This window comes from Lonchura striata, chromosome 2 (assembly GCF_050655825.1).
Source record: "Lonchura striata isolate lonStrDom1 chromosome 2, ASM5065582v1, whole genome shotgun sequence".
Classification (NCBI taxonomy): Eukaryota; Metazoa; Chordata; class Aves; order Passeriformes; family Estrildidae; genus Lonchura; species Lonchura striata.
In genome coordinates this window covers 98,349,355-98,375,052 of record NC_140704.1, presented here as the reverse complement: position 1 = coordinate 98,375,052, position 25,698 = coordinate 98,349,355, and the positions used below count along the sequence as shown (strand labels likewise).

Here is a 25,698-nt window from a genome sequence, read left to right as displayed (position 1 = left end):
GTTTTTGTTGTTGAACTAGGCATCAGCAGTTCATGTAAGAAGCAGCTGGCCACTATCCATGAGGCATTTTCAGCTCCTTTTAAAATACACTTACCATCACTGTTTACACATGAGTTTGGTATATAAAGCAAGATGGAAGAGAAAAATGAACAAAGATCAGGAGGGGTGGGGGAGTATGCTGAGAAATAATGTCTTTGCACAGACAAATATTTTAGTTATAAAGTTTCTTCCTGCACAATTGCCTCACTAGATTCTTTGCCTTGACCCACATGGGAACAAATAAATAAAAACAAACTTTGTTTTATTCCCCTGATGCCTCCAAAGAGAAAACAAACTTTCCTACCCGCTTAAAGCAATTACTTGTCAGAATTTATTCTATTTCAAACTTTTAGGACTTTTCAAAACTCCTTTGGTTTTTAAAACTAACTTGGACAGAGTTGTTTCCTTTCAGAAAAAGCACAGTTGACCAAAGTGATCACAGAGTCCCAGCATCCTTTCCATCACCATCCATGGCTTTCCCAGTGAGGTTGTGGTAGCCTGTCCCTGCTGGCAGTTCAGCAGGTACCCTGGTGCATGGCAGCAGCACCCTCACAACTTCTGCAATGAAGCATCATTTATCCTTGCAATGAAGCATGCCCAGAAGTACAGGGAAAGAGCACTATGTGTAACTACTCTTCTCTTCATCCCACCTGGTCCTACTCTGGAAGAGGACCAGGTATTGAGAACTGCCCACAGGTCCACAGAGGAAGACACGGCCTCCTAAGGACCTTTTGTGCCTCTTGGAAAACAATTAATAAAAAGAAAAATTGAAAATAACACAGGAAAACTGGGGGGGGGGGGGGAGGGGGGGGGGGTTAAGAAAAGAATAAATTAAGACAAAAAGAATTCAGAAGATATCACACTGGAAAAATAATTGCAAATTCATTTCTCACATACAAATATGTTGTGCAGTGCAGACAGAGAAAAACATACAAAAGTATTCCTGTTCCAAAACAGAACAAGCAAACTATATATTTCTTTTAAATTCCTCCTCAATTAAATACTATTTTTAAAATCATACTGCATGATCTGTAGTGGCAAGAAGGGAAAACTCTTCAGTAAATAATAAAGAAGAAAACACAATTTGGGAAGCTACACAGACATATTTGAATAGCACAGTGCATCTTTTAAAACAAACTGCTTTCAGTCTGGGTGTATTTCAAGTCCCATCTGGAGATGGGACTGGAAATGCACTGGAGAAATACTTGCTCTTCTAATCTCAAAGAGGTTTGAACATACACTGCAACCACTCCACCATATTCCTCTGCCAAGAGCAACAAGGACTTTAAAAAATACAAACAAAAAAACCTATGGGAGGCACGATCATGTTGAAAAGTATCTTACTGAAATTTCTTCTAGATGATGAAATAGGACATAGCATGTAAATATCTAGGTGAATTTGAGGAAGTTGTGTTTTTGAAGAACAGCAACCTGGAGAGAGGTTCTCTGCTGATTTGAGATGGCTGAGATCACCTCAGAGCCAAACAGGCTTTGCCATTCAGGGCAAGACAAGAGTGAAGTACAGGAAGAGAGGGGACAAAAGACAGGACATTTTACAGCTGCCCCACCAGCCCTGGAGCTCGCTGAACCACACGGACCTTTCTCCCTAGGCTGCAGACTCTGTCCTCCACACACACCAGCCCTGCCCTGCCTGCACACCCTCCTCCCCACTTTGTGAGGGGACATGGCTTCTTCTGAACAGCCACATCCCACGGGGCTCATCAGTCCATCACCCTGACTAAAGCTCACTCCTGCCAACACCAGTCCTACCCAAATGCCTCTTACAGACCCTATCACCTGACTATGGACCACAGACTACACCAGAGCACAGAACGAGCTTATCTTTAAACAGGAAGCCTGTACCTGAATTTGCAGGAAATTCTGGCATTCTGCAGCTTGCAAGGGTAAAGGCAGCATAGTTCTACACGGACTTTTTGAGAGTAAACCGAACTAACCCAGTAAAAACCTATCCAAAAATCCCAAGCCAGTTGCAGAAGACTGGCAAATTTTCCAAATGTCTTCAGTTATCAGAAGTAGCAATCTGGACAACAGACCTCCTGAAATCTGTTGAAGCCTGCCAAAATTGACACAGGACTGAAAAACAAAAATAAAAAGCTTCTGGAAAAAGAAACAAGAAATTTCTATTAATCTCTTTCCACTCAGGCTTTTAAAATCCTTGGGCAGCATTTTGCAAAACGTTTTTTGTTTAATTATTTTCAACCAGCCTTCCCCTGCAGCTGGTGAAGCTCTTCTCCTTTGCAAAGTTTGCTGTCTCAACCCTGAGATATTATTTTGAGCTTCTCCAAATACATCATGTGTTTTTGTGTCTTTCTCCCTCCATGAGCTAATGACATTTTGCAGCAGGCTTCCGAGCAGCAGGCAGGAAAGCAGAGTCAGGCCTTTCCCAACTGATGCCGCACCCTTAGCAGAGGAAGGAATACATGAAATAAAGGTAAAAACACTAATGCTGAAAAAGCTGGAGGCACAAGTTTGCAAGGAGCTGATCGCTCTCAAAATGAAGTCAACAAAACTTCTGTAACCCAGATTTTTTTTGTGGGTCCTCAGGAATCAGTTCAGGAGCAAGCCTGGGGTGGGAGGGTGGGGGGAAGTGTATGTTGAGAAACACAGAGCTGTCACCCACTCAGTACATACTTTGTGTTTTAGTGTACTGTGCGTGTTTGTCTTCTGAGAGACAAAGAAATGTACTTTACTAGTTACACTGTAGTATTCTAAGCAATGAATTGAAATGTATCATTAACATCCAGGACAAGCTTTATCTTGCTACCAAAACAAAGGGACCATTCTTTGAACAAATTGAGGGGGAAAATCCCATAATGACAATGAAGAGCTCCTCTCCCTAAAAACTGTGCTGCACAAGAGTAACAATTACGGGCTTATATTCTACAGACTGAGGTTGCGAATGGCTGCATGAAGCGATGCATTCACTATTGGGAGAGTAAGTACCATTGATGACAAGGCCTTGGGGCTTCTGCTGTTCACAGACCAATCAATAATCCATTATGAACAAACTACATTTCCCCCTAATATGAAGAAATGAATAAAAGGGAACCACTAACACTAGTACTTTCATGGAAAAAAAAACCCTACAATGCAGAAATCACAAAATGCCATCACAAGACTTAAAACTATTGGTGATGTCTAACACTGACAGAACTACCCACAATTATCCTTTAATTTACAGCCGTTGCTGGAGACCATTACATTATATTAAAAAAAAAAAAAAGAAAAAAAAAAGAAAAAAAAGCTTATTTTAACAGCAAGGTTTTTTTCAAGGCTACTTATTCTGGCTGCAGGACAAAACAAAAAGCAACATTAATCTTTCAAGGCAAAGAGGAGAAAATGAACTAACTTCATCCAAACATCTACCAGCTTGCTTCAAACTATTTTCTAATGCAACACAAATAAGAACTTCTAATTAGAAATAACTGTCCAAATGTGACTGGTCAACCATAACAAGACTTTATTGCAGCAGCTGTGTTACCATCCAGACATGAGGCCCTGAAACTGTTGTTCTCCCATTGTCATTGTCAGATGCTACAATACAATCAAGAGAGGATCCATTTGAATAGCACAACCATAGCAAACCTCAGCATCCTGAGTCCAGTTTCTACCCAGACCTCTCAGCACAGCACCAGAAGGCAGAAGAGATAAGCTCTCCTGAAAAATTACAGATAAATAAATTTTACAAAAACAAGAAGTTACTGATTTTTTTGATGGGTAACAGTAAATTAGACCCAAAAGAAACACTGAGACTGATACTAGTAATGCAAAAGGCAGCCTATGTCCTTTTTCTGAAATGTAAAGACTTGGTAGTTAAAGTTGACCCTGCAGGGTGGGGGGCTAGTGGGAATGAATGCACAATGTGATTATTGATCAGCCCTAGAAAAGCCAAGAACTGCACCAGTGCAGATGTGATTTTTCTTTTCCTAGGGTCATTACTGATATATATTGGCAAGTCAAAAGCTCTTATTTTGACATGCTGTAACAATATCATTAATTCTGAAAATAAGCATCAACTTAGGTTCCAGAAAAAAAAAAAGAGAGAAAAAGCCTTAAAAAGACCCCAATGACAACAACAAAAACCCTCCATTTTACTACAGTGTAACAGTATTTGGCCACACCCATCAAGGGAGCTACTTTAATGGCATATTATTCCCAAAACCCAAGATTTAAAAGTTGAAGAAACATTTACAGTTCTGATAGTTTCAAACAAAAAAGTGAGTCAGTTATAAGCAAAGTCACCTCAATCCTGTGTATTACTTCCTTATTCAAATCGATGGCATTGATGCTGTCTATTCATGCATGTCTGTGGAGATGCATATATATATGGGCAGCACAGTATTTTCCCAACATCCGATAGTGCTTTTATATTTAATGATCTTGTTAGGGTTTCCACTGCAGACCAATTTACATGGAGTTGTAACATGGCTATTTTAATCTTCAGTGTGGGGGATGATTTCAAACTGTATGGGCAGGGTATTTTTCTGTTAATATGCTCTGTTCCGAGCTCAGTTTCTATCTTACAACAGCAAAACAAAATTTAGAAGTACTTATTTTTTATTTGCAGTGTCATGACAAGGACATACTTATGTTTTTTGCAATTTTTACATTATCTGTATAGAAGAAGAGGGACAGAATAATCAGCTGGCAGAAAGCACAGGAATGCAGTACATGGCGCACACAGACACATACCCACCCCTTCTTGCTGCCTCTTTCGTTTGCCCCATCAACACAAGCTACACACAAACCACATCCTCTGCTGCCATAAGAGTACACAGTGCCATGAAATCAATTTGTATCAATTCAGAAGCTGCTAACTAAAACTGGAATGCCTTTGTGCTGTATACATCAAGACCTGAACGGAAGAAAAACATGAGCATAATTCAAGGTAAACGTTTTGAATTTTTCATTTCCTTCCCCAGCAGAAGTTACAACAAGCAACCCTGCCCTAAGTGCCCACCCAAATTTCACTGTCACAACTAACAATTGCACCAGTAAGGAACAAACTTCAGTGCTTCAGCAGACTCATGCAGTGCTATAACTTGTCCATAGCAGACCACAAATGCAAAAAGTTGTATGTTTAATACCAAACAAGTTTACTAGGTACAGACATGTGATCACCAGGTCAATGGAAGGTAAATATTATTTCTATGGGCCATTGCTGCAAGATAAGCTGTGTGAAGAATTAAGAAATTCAAGGTAATAAATTAATTTCACTTATACCTAATGTATCCTACTGCTCAAACTGCAACAGTAAAATCATTACCTCATAAATAGAAGCATTGCCAAGCGTTAACCTCTTAACAGACTGAGAACTGCAACACTGTGCTTTGATTAACTACTAATGTCTTACTGTAACAAAAATTATTTCTGAAGGGACACCACCAATTTGTTTGCTTACTTCTCCCCCCTCCACCAGATCATAAAGTAATTATAAAGCAGTTTAACAAAAGCGAAAAGAGTGCATTAAAAAAAAAAAACAAAAAACCTGGGGGGAGGGGAGAAGGAGTGGGACAGAAAAAGTAGAGGGGAAAGGCAGAGGAACCGTGCCCTGAAATACAAGAATGAATAATCATATGCAATAAACCATAAAAGTACTCTGTTAAACATTACCTTGTGAGATAGCACTGAGAGGCAACAGAAAATTCACAAAACACACAGCTGGAAAAATCTCACTTGCAGATGTTGGGTTACTTTTTTTTAATCTGTGTGTATAGAGATATGTATGTGCATGTATGTGTATATATAAAGTATTTCACTGTAAGCTCCTGTAAAGCACAAATAGCATGGACAACCTCTATTTTAGGAAGCTTTTTTAAACTTCTTAAGAACTTAAGCAGGTAATTCATTAATGCTTTCAATCACAGTTTTTCCATTCTCTGCAACATTTCTGAATGTCAAGCACGCAGACTATGCCCAGGCCCAGACGAAGACAGTGCACTTCAGAGATCCCTCACCACCCAAGCTGAAGGTTGCTCTATCCCAGCTGAGACTCAGGACCTACTACACTGATTAAATCACACACACCTTTGGCTCCATGACACCACCAGTTCCAAACTGGCAGAAGACAGTGCTGAGGGCCAATCTGTGGATAACCAGTGTCTTAAAAATACCTTCATTTCTCCTCCTTTATACTGAAGTACACAGCACTCCTGAAGATCAGTCCATCCACAAGTGTATCTGTGATGATGACTTTATCTAACACATAGCAGTAAGACAGATGACTGCTAGCAGTTTAAAGGAAGGATCAAAAGTTTCTAAGTTCTCCAGTAGTTCTATAGATGAAATGTCAGCTGTTGCTTCATTACTCAAACAGTTAATTTTAGACTTTTCTGCAGTTATCATAACTAAAAGCCATTTCCATTACATATGTGATAAATCCAGCTTCGAAATAACACTGAGTCTTGTACCGGCCTGTGTCTGCCAGCAAAGAAAACCAAACACATGTTGCCAGTACAATAAAAGTGGCATAACCATAAAGCATAAGTTAATTTGCACAGTGAAATAGCTACTTTTCTCTTCTTTTCATTTGTTTACTTCTTTAAACACAAAGAGAAGAAAAGAATAGTCTGGTATGTCAAATGACTATAAAGCACAAGATAACTTTTTCTGAATTTCAAACCTCCCAGTTAGGAGTAAAGAAACTAAACCTGAAATCAAATCTTTCAGCTGTTGGTTGGTCTGGCTTATTTTGGTATGAAGTGCTGAACTATCTCTGTGGAACATCACTGCAGTGTATCACCTAAAAGAGACAAACATCCTATCCACTCCTTATAAATACAATTTCAAAGCATATTTTATCAGCACTGTCACTTTGCTCTCATAACAGCACAACAAAAAGCATGCTTCAGAATTTGGCAGGTCAGGACATTGTGGAATCACAAGATGAACCCCAATAACTCTGTTCAGAACTACTTCATACATGTACTTCTCCTCTCCTTCCAATTTAATCAAAGACTGGGAATCTTTGGACAGTCCTTCACCTACAGTGTACAAGGCACTTTCCCAGAACTCCAAAGATAGACAGAAATTTACCCAAATGCAGAAAATGTGTGAAAAAGAAGGGCCTGGGCAGATATCTCCAAAACAATTCCTGAGCTCACTGCTCGCCTTTAGTACAGGAAGGGAGCGTTAAGAGTATAAAAAAAAAAGAGTAAAAGAACAAATGTCACCCCTACTTAGATACTCTGGTAACAGCCTCAACACTCAAAAGCTGAGCAACTACTTCAAAACAAACCAAAACCTCTGAAATTATCACTCACAGGATAGAAAGCAAGCAAGCCTGCAAGGAAGAAAGGTCTGATGGCACAGGCTGTTGCTGGTTAATTTATTTTTCCATCACCACAACCGTAACTTACAAGACAAATCTATGGACTAGTAAGAAAAACAAGAATTATATACACCAAAAAAAACAATCTGCTTGCATCACAAAGTACTAATGAGACTTTATTACTGCTTTCAGAAAATGAGTGTATGTACCACCTGCACAGACCAGCACCCTCTCCTCTCACCACTCTTCACAACAGCGACCTCAACACACCACCATGGCCGTATGGGTCACTGCACTTTCCACCACAGCCCACGTCCCTGCCCATCCCACATCACTTCTGTGGCACCGCTACCCTCTGGCCTGGCTCCACCCCACCTCATGGTGACACCATGGCTGTCACCACCATGCCTCCTACCCCCAGCTATCCATAGATGCCTGCCTGTCAGATTCCTCCTGGGCAACCTGAGGCCAGCTGCCAGGCTCACACTCCCCTCCTGGCCACCGCCATCCCACAGATGTACTTTAAAGGCCGTGTCTTTTCCCCACTCTTCCTCGCCTGTCTGCCTGCCCTCCAGCCTTTCTCAGTTGTCCCCAACACTTCTGCTTCTTCCAGGAGCACTTTCACTTCCTTATGTCTCCCAAGCCTGTTTGGGCCCTTCATGACTAATTCTTCCATTTGGGCTCTCGCTCATTAGTACAGTCTCAGTCCCTGCTCATTGGCTTGTTGTTTGCCAGGACAATACAGCACACACACACGCCTCCTTCTTGCCCCTTCTGTCCTCTTCCCCAGAGGATGCCCACTCTTCAGGCTTTTATATCCTCAGTTACAACAGAACCATCTCCAGCCTCCAAGCCTGTAACTTGTCCCCCTCTGTTTGTTCAGCAACTGCTGCTGTCCCAAAAGTCAAAGGATGGCAACACCCATGCCAAATGCCTTGCGTATGAGGCTCAAGCGCCATTCTTCTTCAAGGACCTATACAGTTCCACCCTACTCTCTTTTGTGTGGGCAGTGACTCACCCTCCCTAATACAGCTTTTATATCAGTTTCCCACTTACGACCTTGTGTTCTGACACTGCATTTAGAACTGGTTTTTCATTGTATTTTCATTAATTCTTAAATTATATTTCCCACAAATGACTCAAAATTATTTTCTAAAATTAAATCCATCACTCAGTTTTGTATAGTTTTTTCCCCCCAATGCATAATACGTGTACTACATATTGCTATGTTCTAATTGGTATGTATATTCCTCAAGGCAGGAACTTGCGATCTTTTATATGTGCTCTTTTATGTACTTTTAAACAGTGCCAAATGTTCCAACTTCAAATAATTTCTAAGAGTAAATTATCATTATAAAGTCAAGATTCACCTTTTCAAAGAGTCAAAGTCTCTCTTTTCATCAGAGGTACAGACAGAAGCTGTGAAATAATTTCTTTCCCATAAGCTCCAAAAGTAAACTAACCCCTTCTTCTACCTACCCAGAGTTCATCTCTTAAGTTAACCAAAAGGACCATCAAATAAATGGTAAAGACAAGATAGTAAAGAAGCTAACAAGGCATAAATCACATGTCACTGGCCTCTAGCCTGTCTGCCTATTTGAAACATATACTTCCAGCCAATGTTATGTATTTACATTTAATAACAAGAAGGGTAATGACAAATAGAATTCAAGTGCTACAATTCTCTCTCCATTTCTTTATAAGCAACTGGAAAAAATGTAGGCTATATAGAACATCAAATTAAAGGGTAAGATCCTTAGAGGTGATGCTCACTTCAGTGACGTATTCTTCTCATAGGAGCTAGTCATTTTCTACACCTAGGACAGTAAGTATGATTTGAAAGCTTTTCAAACTCACTTTCCTCCAGCATGAGCATGCTGCTTTATATCACACATTTTCCCATTCTGCAAATAGAAATATACTCCTTCACCCCTCAGGGCAATGCTGAAGCAAGTAGATTTTCCACCAGAGAAGCACAACATCACTGTGACTCCCTAACTCCAAGAGCAGAATTTGAGCCACACTGCTAAATCCTTAAACCTGTTACACAACAAATAAGCATGGATTACAGCGTGGCTGGTTCATTATGGGATGTTTTGTGATGCTATTCCTAACACACAAACGCCATTTGTCTTGGCCACATACATAAAGACCAGTTTCCTATTTTAGGTTATCCATCTTTACCATTGCTTTCACTTCTCTGCATCTTGCCCATTTATTACTCATTTACTCCCTATTTAATATATTTCTACACTGCAGACAGTGTTAAATAATCATGATGTAACAGCACAGTATTATATTTGCTCTATATATAAATAACTGCTACAATACACTTACTTGACACTTCTTACTACCAAAACAAACCATTTATAACTATATATTATCTTTAGTACTACATGGCTACTCCACTTGCAGCACTAAACAAAGAGCACACAAATAAAAACTAAGTAATCTATGCCAGGGAGGTTTATATTTCAGTAGAAATAGCAAGCATAAGTTGTAGAAAATGCCTGCCTAAAAGCACATTTTTAGGCAGGTGTAATCTAATTTTGGCAGGTTTACAAGAGTCAGCTACAATAGTTGCTAATACTTTAGAGGATTTAGGGTTTTATTTTTTTAACAGATAAGATTTTCTTTTTATAAGCACACCTGTACTCACTTCCTTAAGTAATGGGTACATTTACCAAAGCTACTGTTTATAATCTGAAGAGATTATTTTCTCACAAGTAAAAACTTGCCATATATGTTAGAAAAAAACAGCCTCAATTTGACCAACAGTAAAAAACCACAATCTTGAAAGAAAAAAACACACATTATTACTACTGTTTATGGGGTCAAAAGTACACCACCTTATCTATAAGTGAGTATTTTGTATAAATAAAGAAACTTTTTCCTTAAACCCTTGTATCAGGTTTGTATTCAAACATGACAACTCCTTTCAAGATCTCAACTCTAAAAATAAAGGTTTACAATTAAAAGTATTGTCCTTCCTTCTGACATGCTTCTTTTTTGACAGGCTTTCAAGAAGTATCTCCTGAATGTGATTAATTCAAGCATGATTCATTCAACTAACATTTAAAATCAAGGTGTTGAAAACAATATCGAAAAGTTGCAGAGAAAGCACAATAAAAATGGGTGTTACAGTACTGTCAACTCAAAGCACTAAACCTCATGGGTCAAGCGCTCAAATATCATGGTACATCCATCAGCTTAGGTGACGTTTTTGACCAAAACTTGTCTGTCGATTCTCTTATTCATCTTTTGAGCTTTTATAGTACACTCAGTCATATCTCAAGCCTCTTCCAATAACCACCAAGTTTTCACAGGCTTACATCTTCTCTTTGGAACCACTGGACTGCAGAAAAAGGGGCTTTGGGCTACCTTCTCTTCTGACAAAACTGTAAGCAGGAAAACAGTAACTAAAGCAACAATTGTGGTATTCTTTTGCTCTGCTGCTTCAAGCATAAAATACTCCTCAAAAACTTACAACAGCTTACCTACAAACATCTAATTAATACAGGGAGCCATAACAATCCCACCCGCATTCAGTGGATGGATGGTCAAATGCACAGAGCATTCATAGTCTCCATTTACTCCATGGGATTTAGAGGTAATCAGAAACTTAGGCAAAGAAAGATCTTCTGCCAGAATGTTTCTAGCATAACCCTGAATATAAGTAGAATAGATGGTGACAACACCATTGTAAGACAAGACAGCTCTGAAGGAGTTGACAAACCCCACTGTGTCTCACTGGGTTTGTCATTTGAAAAACTGTCTTGGGTACAGCTACAGCATCTGCTAACACTGAAACCAGTAAGAGGTTATTTCAGCCCAAATTGTAAGGTATCCCATAAAGGAGAAGTCAACAGACCATCCCTCTGAGACACAGCAATAATGCTGGAAAATCAAGTCCAGAATAGCCTCTGTTTCATCACTTATTCTCTAGTGTATTATCAACTTGGGACTTGTGAAAGCAGCATTCCTTCATATGCTTCAGATTACAAACCAAAGGTGCAAAGGGTTGTCTCATGCTGTTACTTAGATGACTGGACCAAAAGAAGCTGCTCCACCCTCTGAAGTGGTGTTTGGCCATCAACAGGCCCTGTCTGATCAACATGATACCTCTTCTTGAGGGAACTGCTCTTTGGGAACTCCATTATGGCAGTTGGATACAGCTCATTTAATCAAAAAGTTTCTCTAATCTCGGGGCTTGCAGAAAGACTGCCAGCATACAAGAGGTTTACACCCACTCCAGGCTTTGGTTACAAACTGAGGGTCAAATTCTAACCTCTAAGTGTCCCTCCTGACTGACTGCAATGACTTCAGCACTCACTGGACACTTATAACCATACAAGAAGGAAGACACCAGCCCTTCAGTTTTTGTTTTGAAGTCCAAGGCTGACATTTACTTTCCTTATACATTTAGAATTACTTCTTTTTGCACTGGAATTCTTTTTAAACCCTGCCTGAGCCTACGCGGTGGACATCAGCTGGAAACCAAGACACCCAAAATTTAAGTTCCCAGTTTGCCTAGCACACGTCACCACTATCTAATCAGTTCATGTAAGGCTTAATATTTGCAAATGGACAAACTCCAGAAAGAAAAGCCCATCCGGGCTAAGAAAACAAAAATACTGATATAACCTCTAGCTTAGTCACTGAACTGCAAACTGGTCAAACTGGGAGAGTACCCCAAGAGACTCCTGATGCTCCAAGCACTGTCAGAGGAAAGAGGGGATGGAGCACATGAATCTTTAGTCTGACCCAGTTCAGACCCTCTTACATTCCCATGACTATTAGCAACAAATCCAAAGCCATCTGCTGCTGTATGAGAAAAGGGCGAAGGCCTCCCCACATTCAGATCTTACAGCCCAGCCACCTCCAGTCACAGGGTGGGGAATCACTTTTATGTGGCCACAGAATTTCAGGGCAAGGCTTATCTTTGACGGCAAGCTGCAAAACAGCTGGCGCTGCAGCCACCCAGAGCACAGCCACCATCTGTGGCAGCAGGAATACTCCTTGGCAAGGTAAAGGACTCCCTTCCCTGACGTTTTATGAACACATGCGAGAGGTCAACAGTGTCCAAAAGAGCTGAATACACAACTTTCAAACTGGGAAGGCAAACAGTGCTGACTACCTAGGGAAAAAAAAAAAAAAAACAAAAAAACCACAAAACTCTAAAAACCCATCTCCCACTCTGCTACCTGCTCTATCTGTGTGTCACTACTTCCATCCTCACAGGCTGTCAGGAACACAGACACCTCCTTTACTGCAAATCAGACACTGCCATGGTTGCTTACAAGAGGCTTCAGAGACATCCTCCTTGTGCCTACAGCAAATGAACCTCAGTGACCAACTCACAGCAATTCTCTTGCAGCCAAAGGGAAGGAACAAAAATCAAGTTAATAAACTTTGGTAACTAATGACAGGGTTTTTTTTTAAATCTTAAACAATGACATATAAAAAAGATGTCAGTAAGATTTAAAGGGCATTCAGTACACAAATCTTTTCAGTAAAGAACACGCTACTATGAAGAGAGGACATTATCAATGTATTTGCACACACACTATATTTCACAGCTCTCACTGCAAAACCAGTAGTTTCTGTGTTTGAAACAGTTAAGCTCATCTGTAGAAATTTTGCAGCTTGATTTCACTTTCCAGCAACAATATGGCCATCATATTAGAAATACCATCAAATAAAATTTTAATTATTTTATAAGAGTCAGTTGGTAGCTATTAACAAAGGCAAACTGTTAGGGAAATCCAGCCAAAAGAGACTAATTACCAGATGTGTACCAGTGCAACAAGGTCTAATGCAACTGAAGAACAACTTTAAAACATTAAAAAGAGTTGGACTCGTCTATTATCAAACTTCATCCCAACATTTATTTTAAAGTATTTCTCCTAACCCAGAATCTACATAAGCCCTTGACCAAAGCAGTTTAGAATTAAATAATGAAATAATGAAATAAAATGAAATAGAATGAAATAATGAAATAAAAAAGCAGTAACTTTACAGGCTTCCACATTTAAATCTCAAATTATTTTTAGTAACTTCCATTAATCTCTCTTTACAGCTTTTTCAGAGTTCATAATGCTTCCTGCAGCCTAAAATAAAACAAACTGCAGAGATGTCAGAAAGCTATAGATGTAGTCTTTAATTACACTGTATTAATAATGTTTGTCATCTACATTAACATTGTAAATGAAAACAACACATGCAGATCCAGAGATGTGCTTGCAATAGTTTGTACCCTGGGCCACCACGCCTGTGCGGCAGCAGCTAATTACGGGGGTGAGCTATGCCAATAAGGAACTCCTGCTTGTATTGCAAAAAAAAGAAAAAAGAGCAATTCCTAGCCCAGTTTAGGTTTAACTGCACAGCGTGGGGCTTGAGGAAAAGACCCACATTTTGTACTGATATTATTAGAATGGTATTTTCACAAAACGGAGGAGAACTATGTTTCTGTATACATCAAATAAACCAAAAGCACAACTGAACCAATACCACTTGGATCACGTTGCATTTCCTAATAAGGGATCTGCAACCCAAAATATTTAAACTACTCTGATAGCCCCTGACAAGAACATACTAAACTCCAAAGCATAAAAGCACAACATATCTTTAGCATAGCACAGAAATATCAAATTTAAAAGCTATTTCATTTGTAAATGCATTCTTATTAGAAGAATGCTTATTGCTTCACTGGTTCATATTCCCAAGTCTCTGGCCTATTGAGCAAGTAAGTGAAACAACATCTATGCATTTTATAATTAAGTTATCTCCACATTATTGTTCTTGTTCTGCACCGATTAAAGCACTAAAGGAAGAAATGCAGCTGCTGAGCACCAAAGGTGCTCCTCATTTAAAGTACCTTGCAGAACAAAGGTTGAAGTCAAAAGCTGGTCACATTCATTCAGCACAATAAAGCCTTTCCAGGGAGAGTTGCCACAATCATCAATAATCAATCATAAAAAGTGCAAAAAATCACAGTTTTTCAGCCTTCAATTCCAGCATCCACAGGCAGATTTTCTGCTAGTGTTACACTTACTTTTATCTATAATTATTTGGATAAATTCTCTAAAGAAACACAACCAACAGCTGAAAAACTACATGTAAGGTTTTAATTATTCTCTTTGTGTCTTGCCATGAAGTTTGTTCTAACATTTTTCCAGCTGGCCAAGAAAAGGAAACATGTGTCAAGGTCAGAGAGAAATAGCTGAATTTGAATTCCAGTTCTGGGCAACAAAAAAATCCAGCAATTTAAACAGGAAACTGGCTTAATAGTTCTGAATTCATCTTTTCCATGAATGGAGAAACAACATGCAGCAAGCCTGTCTGTTTCTGCTTGTTTCATCAATGAGGGAAAGAAAAAAAATTCTAGAAAGCCTCAGATTTGGTCTTGCTGAAGCAGATCTGCAAGCAGTGGCTGATTTAATAAAGCTAATCTTCAGTGAAGCACATGATACGTAAATTGCAGACCGCAGTAGTGTGCAGCTTTCCTAATACTACAGTGTTGGTTTCTAACACGAATTGGAACCTCTTGTACAAAACTTCTGAGGATAATCAACTGCAAGTGCTGCCATGTCACCATTCCTTGTCATACAATTTAGTATCACTTCAGAGACATTGCAAGCACTCTGTGGCTTCACTCTGGTTGGCTTCAAGCTCAACTCCCACAATGTTGGTTGGGATTTTTTAAGGTAATTTTTATTGTAATAACTTCTCCTTTCTGACAGACACAGTTCATATTTGGTATCAAATAACAGATCATGCATAATCATAAGGACATTTTCTTAAAATCTGAGCCACTATAGCAGTGATTCAGATGAAAAAAAAAACACTTTTTCTAAAACTAGACCCATCCTTCATCTTAAGAAAAGCAGTAAGAGATGAGACCAGTACCCCAACTTCAGAGGGCACAAAGTGATTTAGAAGTAGGCAAGAGCATCCTTCTTTGAAAACGTGCCTTCTTGACCTCATGATTTGAGTAGCCCTCTTATGCCAAAAGTCATATGTCATAACCTGTCCATTAGTTAGCCTGAGCTGTACTGTTTCACTCTGATAATATCTTGGTATAGTGAGTTCCACAGGTCATATGTCTTTGAAAGGTCAGCTCATTCTGGCACCCAACCACATGATGAAGTTTCTTTTCACTCAAGCCGCACTGCAATGCCACAGTCTCTGAACAGGCAATACTGGGTTTGAATAGAAGTTCAGTGTGGAATATTGGTAAAATAACCTGAGCCTAAAGCAATCTTTCCTCAATGAATACATTTAATTTGAAACAGATATTTTAGCCTGTTTTACCATACAGTACATTTTCTATACTTGTATGTGCACAGATGCACAATACAGGCAGACAATGGAAGAGGTATAAACTGAAATTTTCAAAGCAGCTGAAGAGTCTTAGGAATGGTGTTATGGAGGGTCCTTTGAAAACTTCAGCTATGCTTTTTCTAAGTCCCCTCACTGTCTTTTTTTATGCAAGAGTTAATCAGATAACTCAGTGATAAGTACTCAAGAATGCATCGCTAGAAAGGGAAAAAAAAGTCTCCAACGTACAGAAGGAAATGGGGAAAAAACAGAGGGAGGTTATATTGTGTATTTTTGAGGGAAGTGCTTTTTGGTCTACCCTTTAGTGCATGGGAGTTCAGCAGGCTTTAACTGCTACTTTGAAAATGCCCCAATTTGGCTGCAGAGCAAACTAAAAGGTATCTGAAACCATTAAACTTCCAGGTATTACCCAGAACAACTACATAAAAGGACACAGTGAATCCTGCTTAAAATTTAATAACAAGAAGTATTTTATATTGTCTGAGGAAATCTAGGATGTCCTGAGCTTCACAGCATGTCCATACTGTATGTAACTATTTCAGGATGTATTTAGAACTGCTCATTCATGAATACACTTTCCTAAAAATACGTAGTCTTATCTTTTCCATGCTTTGTTGTATATTTCTAGAACAAAATTATCTGTTGCACATTATTCACAGTGTCCTAAAAAGGCCTGCATTTGAGAAAGCCTCATCCGTCTTCTCATTCCACATAAAACCATTAAACTGCTCCGAATGGTAAAGTCATCATTTTGTAATTATAACTCTAAATTAAGGCTTTTGTGTTGTTAATTCTCCAGGAAAACTTCCACCTATGTTTTACAATGAAAGGAAAAATATCAAAACACATCTTACTAAAGGTTTATGAATGAATCCATTGTATCACTGATGAAACACGCATAAAGCCAAAATCCGTTCTATTTCCACATCAATTTCTTTCCTTCTACATGTACAGAAGTTGACCTAAAATGATTTCCCTTTCTGAAACAAAATGCAAGAGAGTGAGCTGTGCTATAAATACAGGAATTTTGGACATCTTAAAAATAAAGGTATTAAGAATGGAAGAAAATTTTAAGCCATTAACTGAAAATTTACAGAACCCCCAGTTCAGCAATTATGCAACTGAGTAACTTCACGCACAATCTGCTTAAGTCAAGTGGGGCTACTATTATTTTCAAAACCACTCATACCTTCTGAATGTGAGTAGAATCATGACACAGTACATTTAACAAAAAACAGAATCAGAGATTTTACTGCAAAACTTGAAAATTTCTTCAAAAAAACAGTACTTAAAATATATAATCAAATTCTCTTCATCTGCTCCAATGAAAAATACCTACAAGATTCAGAATTATTTAATATTAAACCTGAAATTTCACAAATTATGCATAAATATTTTTCAAGCACTTCATTGGCTCTGGAGATACTAACTAGGTTACTAATTTAGGTAAAGAATTTTCATGTCTTGGGTATCTCTACAAACCATCATGTTTAAGTGCTTAACAAGGAAGGCTTGCTTTTCCAAGTGCTTATTATTGCATTTCCCGTTGACTGCAGTGGGATTTCCAAGTACTGAGCTCTTCTCAGTAAGGGAACACTTAATAACAGGCCACAGGAGTGCAAATTAAGAAATCTATAATTAGGTCATCCAGATTTTACAGTTTTTACCTGAATAACTGATTTGTGCATTATACTAGGGATGACAAACTATCACACACACAAAAACTTAAAAAATAAAAAACAAATAAAACCAAACCCCTAGAAATTATGACACAGTAAAATACAAAGCACACGCCCTTGCTATGAGAGAACGCCAATAAAAGACTGAAGCTTTGATCTTATTTTCAACAGTCACTCATACAATGGCAGAAATATCCTTAATCCTCCAAAATATATTCAGGCAAAACTACAAGATGCCAGTGCTTTCTCCATAAGCATTAAATAGAGGATGACTTCACCTGAGAAGTCCTTTAATCCTTCACATATTACTTTGTTGTCTAAGCACATAGCAAAAACCCTCCTGACATACCTCTCCCTGGATCCGTGGAGAACATTCTCTACAACTTGGATGCAATAAACTGGAATCAATACTGTTAAATGGGAACCTGGGTGGGTTTTCCTTCCCTTGTATGAATGCTTGTAACTATTACTGAATCATTTCTCATCTGCTATCTTGCATAACATCAGCATTTGCTCTTTCACCTTTGTTTCTGCTGCATCTCCACTTTCAGAACTTGCTTCCAGACTCATTTTGGAGGCACATAGCAGGGTGGTGAGATCATTTCTTTGGGATGCTCACTTTGTGATATGTTAAACAAACAAACAAACAAAAGCTCACCAAACATACTAAAAAAAACCTCACTTCCTGATACTTCAATTGATTTTTTTTTCCTCCTAAACTTTAGGGCATTAGTGACTCAGCTCCCAAATGAAACTGATGCTGGAAAGCTGTCAGGGAACTATTTATCTGGCAAGTTATTAAGTGTTGCAAATGTTTATGTTGTAATTCAGAGAAATTATCTGTTACCAATACTTCAACCTTCTCAATCACCGATTTCCTAACATTACACACCCATAACCGAAAGACGGATCAATACGCCTCTGATAATCACCAAACATAAACTGCTCCTTTATAGTATTGATCAGCAGCTTTTTCTACACGTGCAGTAGTTCGAGGTAGTAACAGGCACTTGGCAGTATCAACACTGCGCTGACAGAAAGAGAAACTGGCTGGCACTCATGCAACATCGTGTCAGTAGATACCACGTCCATCAAACGCTGACAGTTTGGCAGATCAGACGCTCTCTGCCATAATGTCATAATGACTTCAATTTACTTCTCTGCAGCACCCAAAGGCTGTGATTTTATGAGCTATCCAAATCTCTCTTCTTCAAGAACGAGACTCTCTTGCTTTTGCAGCCTTGACAGCTTCATATATTTCCTTAAAGTTTCCCAGTAGGTATAACCAGAACAGTAAGAAACACAAAGCTGTTAACTGATTCCCTCATTATTTATACAAATAACTGCAGTTTTTATTTAGCAATAAGAATTTCACTCTCAAAATTCAAACAGCGGCAAGTTTTAACAAAAAAGTAGAAGGAAATCCCATAAAACCCACTAGGATAGCGACATTCTCAAACCCAAGGTCAACAGGGCTGCCCTCACTCCTAACTGAAGAGTAAGATGCCAGCATCCAGCATTCAGGAATGTGCTTCCAAGAGGAGGCAACAACAGTTTCAATCACAGATAGGCAGCAGCACAGAGACAAAGCCTAGTGCTCACTCCTGTCCACCGTGGATGGAAGAAAGCCTTGGCAGGAACGTGTGTTCAGGCACCAGTGGGAGAAAACAGACATCACTGCATGAGGTCACCAAGACACCACCAGCAACCAGGAGATAGTCAGGTATTTCCTCACAGTTACTCAGATGCTGCAACAGGGGCAATGATTGTGTCACTCAACAGTTGAACTGAAACTGCTGCTTGAGTTTTGGCAGAAAAATGCTACACGTTCCTTAATCTGCACTGGCACTTCTAATTGAACAGGTACTTTTGTTTTCTCTGCCCTTCTACCTCCCAGCTCCCCAAGATCTTCTCTGCTGGCCAAGACAATGACTGTAGTATTTCAAATGGTCTTGAAAAGCACAATTTCAATCTTTTCCTTTAAAACTTCACAAGTCGACCAAAAAAAAATGCAGCAAAACCATTCTTTTGTAAGAACAGAGAGACTCAGAATTGAGAAATCAAACCTGGGTTTCTGCATGCAATTTCTGTTTGCCACAGGAAACATTTTGTTCTTATAAAGCACAGGCAGCTAAACCTACACTTCTGGTAAAGTGTAGGTAGAAAACCTACCCACCTGAAAGCGAAGACGGGGTGAGGAGGCAGGCTTTCCACCATAGAACTTCAAAGCACTCTTCCAAGTCAATCAGAAATGTCTCAATGATTCCATGGAGGTGAGCCAACACCTCCAGGCTATATCCTTGCCCTCCTGTCTCCCTCTTCCACCTCTACCCCTCCACCAGGGCACTCCAGTGTCCTCCACTGAACAGCCACTATCACAAAGATAGACACCATGACACAAGAGACAGGAGCTCTTTCTCATGGGATTCAGCTGCTCAAGAAGTCCGGCCCATTGGCCTTGAAAGAAGAAGAGACCCACACAGCACAAGGCACAACTTCCACGTTGTTGAATCTACATAAATCTACACCTTTGTTGCAATTTGCACCACTGCAGTGGTTACATACTATGTGCAGGGGGGAAAAAATAACTTGATCTTACCTTCAGATTTTATTTAAAAGAAAAATACACCAACTTTTCATTGACAGTATAAAAACAATCCTAAAGAAAAGTTTATATAAGCTACCTCACACCACAAGTGATTGTTGTATAAATACAGAGTAATTGCATCTTAAACCCCCTCCTTTAAGAGACAGAGCTTATTAATCTGAAGTAGGATGCAAACTCTTTTTGTTATGCTGTGCAACCATCCCAGATTATTAGATCTGTAAGATCAGGTACTGTATGATCTAGCTCAAACATGCAGATGCCTGCTACAGTGCAGGATGCCTCACCTGTCAGTAACTACAGGAAGAGTAACTAAGCACAGGATAATCAAATCTGACTGCACCCTGGTGACTGCATCCATTTGGTCTTACCACACTTCAGCAAATTTGCCGATTGCTACATCCCAACCTAATCCCTTCCTCCTCACCCTGGCAAAGTTACATAGGACATGTAGTGTGTTGATGATGTTTCTCAGTAGACCTGGTTTTCACCTATGTCAGTGTCAAAACCACCAAAACAAACAAATAAAAAAGAAAAAAGGCACATGGATGAAATCCAAAAAGAAACCCAAAGAACCACACCTCTCAATATTGAATCAGCCACTCCATACCAAACCCTTCCTCTGAAGGAAGGGGTAAGGGGTACAGCAGGCTGAGGAACCCACTCAGGCCAGTATCTCTTGTTAAGGTCACCTCTCCACAAACAGTGAAGGGTCATCTCTGTCCCCAGGTACATATACTGATGTGCTTAAAATATATTTTTTTTTAAATTTTGGTTTAACCAAAACCATTCATACTTGAAATACCATGTCCTTGATCTGAATTGTTCTAAACCCAATGTTTCGTATCAAAAATAATCATCTCCTCCCAAATATATCAAATGCTGATATACATTTTTGTTAAATTCATGCCATTTTAATGAGGAAGAGTTTGGGTTTGTTTTTTTTTCGAAGAAAATTAAGTAATTCTCACTGACTTCTTCACTTTACAACCTTTCAACCACACATAAGAAAAGAGTTGTCTTTGCATTGACACCTGCAGTGACTCCCTCTAAGCACATATGCAAGCAGGCAGTGTCAAAACATGCTTCCTAAAGTGATGCCTGAAAGAAGTTTTTGGCCAGAAGACATCCATATAGGAGTTGCAACATGAAAACTTGCAGAGGGGAGCAGATACGTGCTACCCTGCCCAACCACCCCAGCTGTCACAACAGGGCATGTGGAGCAACCAGGCAACAGGATCTCACCTATGCTATGTCAGCACTGCATTTATTAAGACATTTTCCATTTATGTAAGTTGGTATTCTAGCCTTCCTAAACCTTCTTTCATATTCTCCTTAATGCTTAGAGAAAAATCCACAGGAATAACCTTTCCTGCTACTCCTTCTGTTTCTGAGTTTGCACCTACAGCTCTGCCATCCTTCAGGTACCTGGGCAGAAGCATCACCTGGGGCCAGAGCTCTCAACCTGCAGCAGGGCTATCCTGCACACTGATATTGCATCATATGCCCAACGAGGCTTTTTAATCATCCTGATGATGACAGCTTCCTTTAGGGTAACTTCAGTGGGCTGCCTCAGTCCTCTCAGACTGCGCATAAATCACAGCTGACTTGGGAAGAGTACTGAGCTCTTCAGTGTCTTGAAAAACACAGCCAGTGGGGAGCTGTAAGGATGAAGACACTTTATAGATCTGAAGACTACATCTGAGCATCAAATGCTAAATCTAATGCTTAGGGGCACTGTGGATCTCTGACACTTCCAGGAGGACACTGAATGCATAAACTTGAGGATGGATTACACGCATTACACTGATACATAAACACAGTGGTTTCATGCAGTAAACAAACTGTTTCTCCTGCCATTTACCATAAACTACCTGCTTTTACACCCTACTTAGGAACACTTCAAAAAGAAGCACTGATAGCAAAGCAATTACTTGAGCTACAAAATTAGGCAACAGTGAATCATTGTCTCTGAAACTAAACCCCACATTGTACAGACTGACCCACATGATCAAATCTTTGCAGTCAGTTCAACAGACTTCCAAGTGGCCACCAGCATCCACCCACAGGGATCAGCTTGTCAGACCAAGGAGGAGTGTTAAATTACAAGCTTTGTACTCATGAAAGCATGTTGATTAAATAAGTAAATAAAGATCCGTTTTAATAATGGCAGCATGGCAGCCCCATGCAAAAACTTCAAAACCTCATTTCATTCTGAGCTCACTCTATTATTAGTTAAAAAAATATCAAATCAACAGCATCTTTTAATGTCTAACCAAACAGCTACACTCATCCCTGGTTAAACTCTGCCACATTGGAAAAGAATCAGAGATTAACTTAATTGAATGAATTTGGCTTTTAACCTAGACAATAAAATTTACTAGTATAAAAGCTTAAATCCCAACTGGCAATGTAAGAATGCCTTAGGGTACACTCTGCTTCTTGCCAACACCACATATCCACTTTTAAAGCTTTAAAATAAATCTCTGACTTTTGTTTCCACATGTATAGGCATATACTATGTTTATAGTACATAAAATAAACATTGACTTGCAAGGGTTAATAATATGGTGCTTGCTAATATATAACCTCAGAACTGCTAATACATAACCTCAAAACTATAGCAAACTATGGATAACCTACTTCTTCCAAATTTGACGTAGGAGAAGGAAAAAAAATCTGCTCTTTACCAAGACAAAAGAAGCAGAAATACTGAATGACAACAGGATTCTAAAGTCACTTTATTGAACTGCATTGTTATCTTTGGCATTAAGTTCATCATACATTTACTATTAGTCTAGCAAGCACCTTTTTTAACAATACTTAGCTGGCTGTCTTCTGTTTCTAAAGCCATCATCATGACAATATTGCCTTCATTTTCCCATTAACCAGCAAGGCATGTACCATTTTCTGTTAACAGCTAACCTGTTGTTTAAACAAATACACTCAGAGCACGCAGGTCTATGCCCCATATAAACAGAGAACCAAATCAGCCCAGCCTACACCTCTGAATTCTCCACATCAGTGCGTGGAGATGGCAAAGAGTTGAGGAGAATCCAGCCCACAGCGTCACAAAGAAGGCAAGAGGACAGAAGCACATCACGTTGGACTGCCATGAACACAAAATGTTCCATATCATTATGTGCAGCCAAGGAGGCACTTGTATCTACAGGGATGGAGGTATTATATTTGCCTGACTTTAAACACCATCAACAACAGACACCTTCTTTTTTCTTTTTTTTGTCTTTTCTTTGTGCATGTGCATGTATATGCCCATGCCCAGGCAATGCCAAACTAAGGGTAACTGAGTCATACCATCACCCTCTGGGGCCAGGTTGGGTATTGCTAACACTGGCAAACTCCTACTCACAAGAAAGTGCCTCTCAAGTCAGCGAGGCTCCTCCAATGAGTAACAAGTGCTCACTGATGTCAGTGAAGATTACCCAGTGAGGGCTTTGAAGTTGCTATTTTGCAGTGGGGGGTGTGTGTGTGCACATGCACAGGAGCAGACACAGCTCCCTAAAAGCCATGAATTCATCATCAACCTACAAGGCAGTATGGCTTACAGTCAGAAAGTGAGATAATGACCCTATGCCATGACCTCAAGGTAGAAATAAACTGGGCGTAGGCGGTACCTACCGATACCAGGATTAACATGACTCAGGGAATACAGGGCTGAAATAAAGTATTCAAGAGACACAAAACAGATGCCATAAGCACATCTCCTTTTGCCAGCCCAGTTCCCTGTCATCCTGCTCCACTTTCCATGCCACAGTGCATATTCAGCACACCTAATACCAAGCTGTAGTCTAACGTATGCTGACGTGAATTTAAACTAATAAAACCAAAGTAACCCGAGAAACACCACTAAAATGCACAGTAACTGAGCAAGGTTTAGCCTCTGGGGTCAAGTTGATGCTATGTCCTAAAGTAATGGAATATGTATCATTTTCCAACCACTGCCTAGGAGAAATTACAATGCCATTTACTCGTGCAGGGGATGTGGCACCACTTCACTTCCAGTTGCACTGCTCAGGAAATACATAAAAGTAAGCTTTGTATCTGTGAATATTTATTATGCCATACAGCTCTTACTAATAGGCTGAATTATCAAAACCAGAAAGATACTGCTGCTGCTTGCAAAAGGAAAGTGTGTCTTTGCAATGAAGGAGAATTCCATACACAATACTCTTCCTCAGGGAAGAGAGCTGTACTCACATGATTATACCTATGCTATATGTCACGCTAAAGCTTTTTCTCCTTGGTCATAGATCTCCTATGCAACTTTTCCCTACCACCCCGCTGTAATGGACACAAAGAGAGATGGCTAATGAACCATCCGAGTATTTTTCAGGTAGCTGACAGGTTAATTTCTGGAATGACCCAGGGACATTGGCATTGACCACATTTCTAGGCACCCATGGTGTGATACAGAACTAGATCCCCATGGTGCTGTTCTGCAAGCCTGTAGCAGGACCAGTTTCTGCACAGTAACCAGCCGAGACTGGAGGAAAACAGAGGACATTTCTACCCCATCACGACACAGGCAGCCTTCACTACCAGGAAGACTGTGGCCAAATTTTTGCCTTACATTATGCATACACATTCAAATGCCAGATGTCAAGCACCAAAGTTGGCTTTCCCCCACTGTAGTAAAATGCACAGTAAATTCAATTCTAATAACTTATTATTGTGAAGAGGACTGTGATAATTAACAGACACTTATTAGCATTTAATTTGACAGCAGATATGCTTTGGAGAACTTTAATGACCCCTTAATGGATCCATACAACCACATGTACACAGAGGAGATACAATCAAGTCCTGGAACTTATTCATACTGTGTGTTTGTACACATCCCAGAAGAGCAGCAACAGATCATCATTGTTACTGGGTGCCACCATATGACAACAGCTTATAATTATACTCTCTTGATAAATCATAATCTTCTGTAAGCCTAAACCGCTGACTTTGTGTCAGATAGGAACAGATGCCTGCTGTGTTCCCACGCACCTTTACCTGACCATCATGTTGTGGTTTGATGTAGAGGATGATTGTTACCATAAGGAACTGATCACAGCTACAGAAGTCTGGAAGAGGGAACTTTGAAAGTCCTCATTTTAACTCCTTTATAATGCTAAAAACATAAAGCTACTACTTCTTTTTAAGAGAGCAGAAACATTATACCCAGTACATTCTTTGCAAAAGTCATCAGAGTTAAGGCTGTAGCAGTAAAAGTCACGTCTAGAAAATCTGCCTTCAGGACAGATTCATGACAGTGTTCACAGAAAAGACAGAAGATGAACAACAGACTTCCCCAAGTGCTTTTTCTTTTCATGGCTGTTTTTGCTGACATGCATCTTTCACAAACCCAGCTAGTCCTAACAAATTCTATTCATTAACAGCAATTTATTTTTTAAGGAAGTTTGCTACCAGTGCTAAAAATTAATCAGTCTTAGGTGGCTGTTTGGATTGTGCCTGACATCCTCCCAACCCTTCTGTACCAACAGCCTGGTTTCTCAGCATAGCTCAATTCTTCTCACAGGCCCCTTGCAACACCTGGATCACTCCTGTTTTCATTCTGAACACAAACCTGCTCCACTTCATATTCCTCCTCCAAAAACTCTCATGCTCAGCATGCCACATCCACCCACTCATCCCAAGTCTCTGCCACCTTCAAGTTTTGAGTGCTGACACCAGCTCAAGTTCAGAAGTGCGCAACAGCCAGGAAAAGGGACTGCAGA

General features: G+C 39.6%; 1 protein-coding gene across 6 annotated transcripts in view; it reads right to left on the bottom strand.

Annotated features, from left to right (window-relative positions):
- The window catches only part of ZNF516 (zinc finger protein 516), a 101,221-nt gene that overhangs the window by 62,536 nt on the left and 12,987 nt on the right, over nucleotides 1-25,698 (bottom strand). The window lies entirely within an intron of this gene.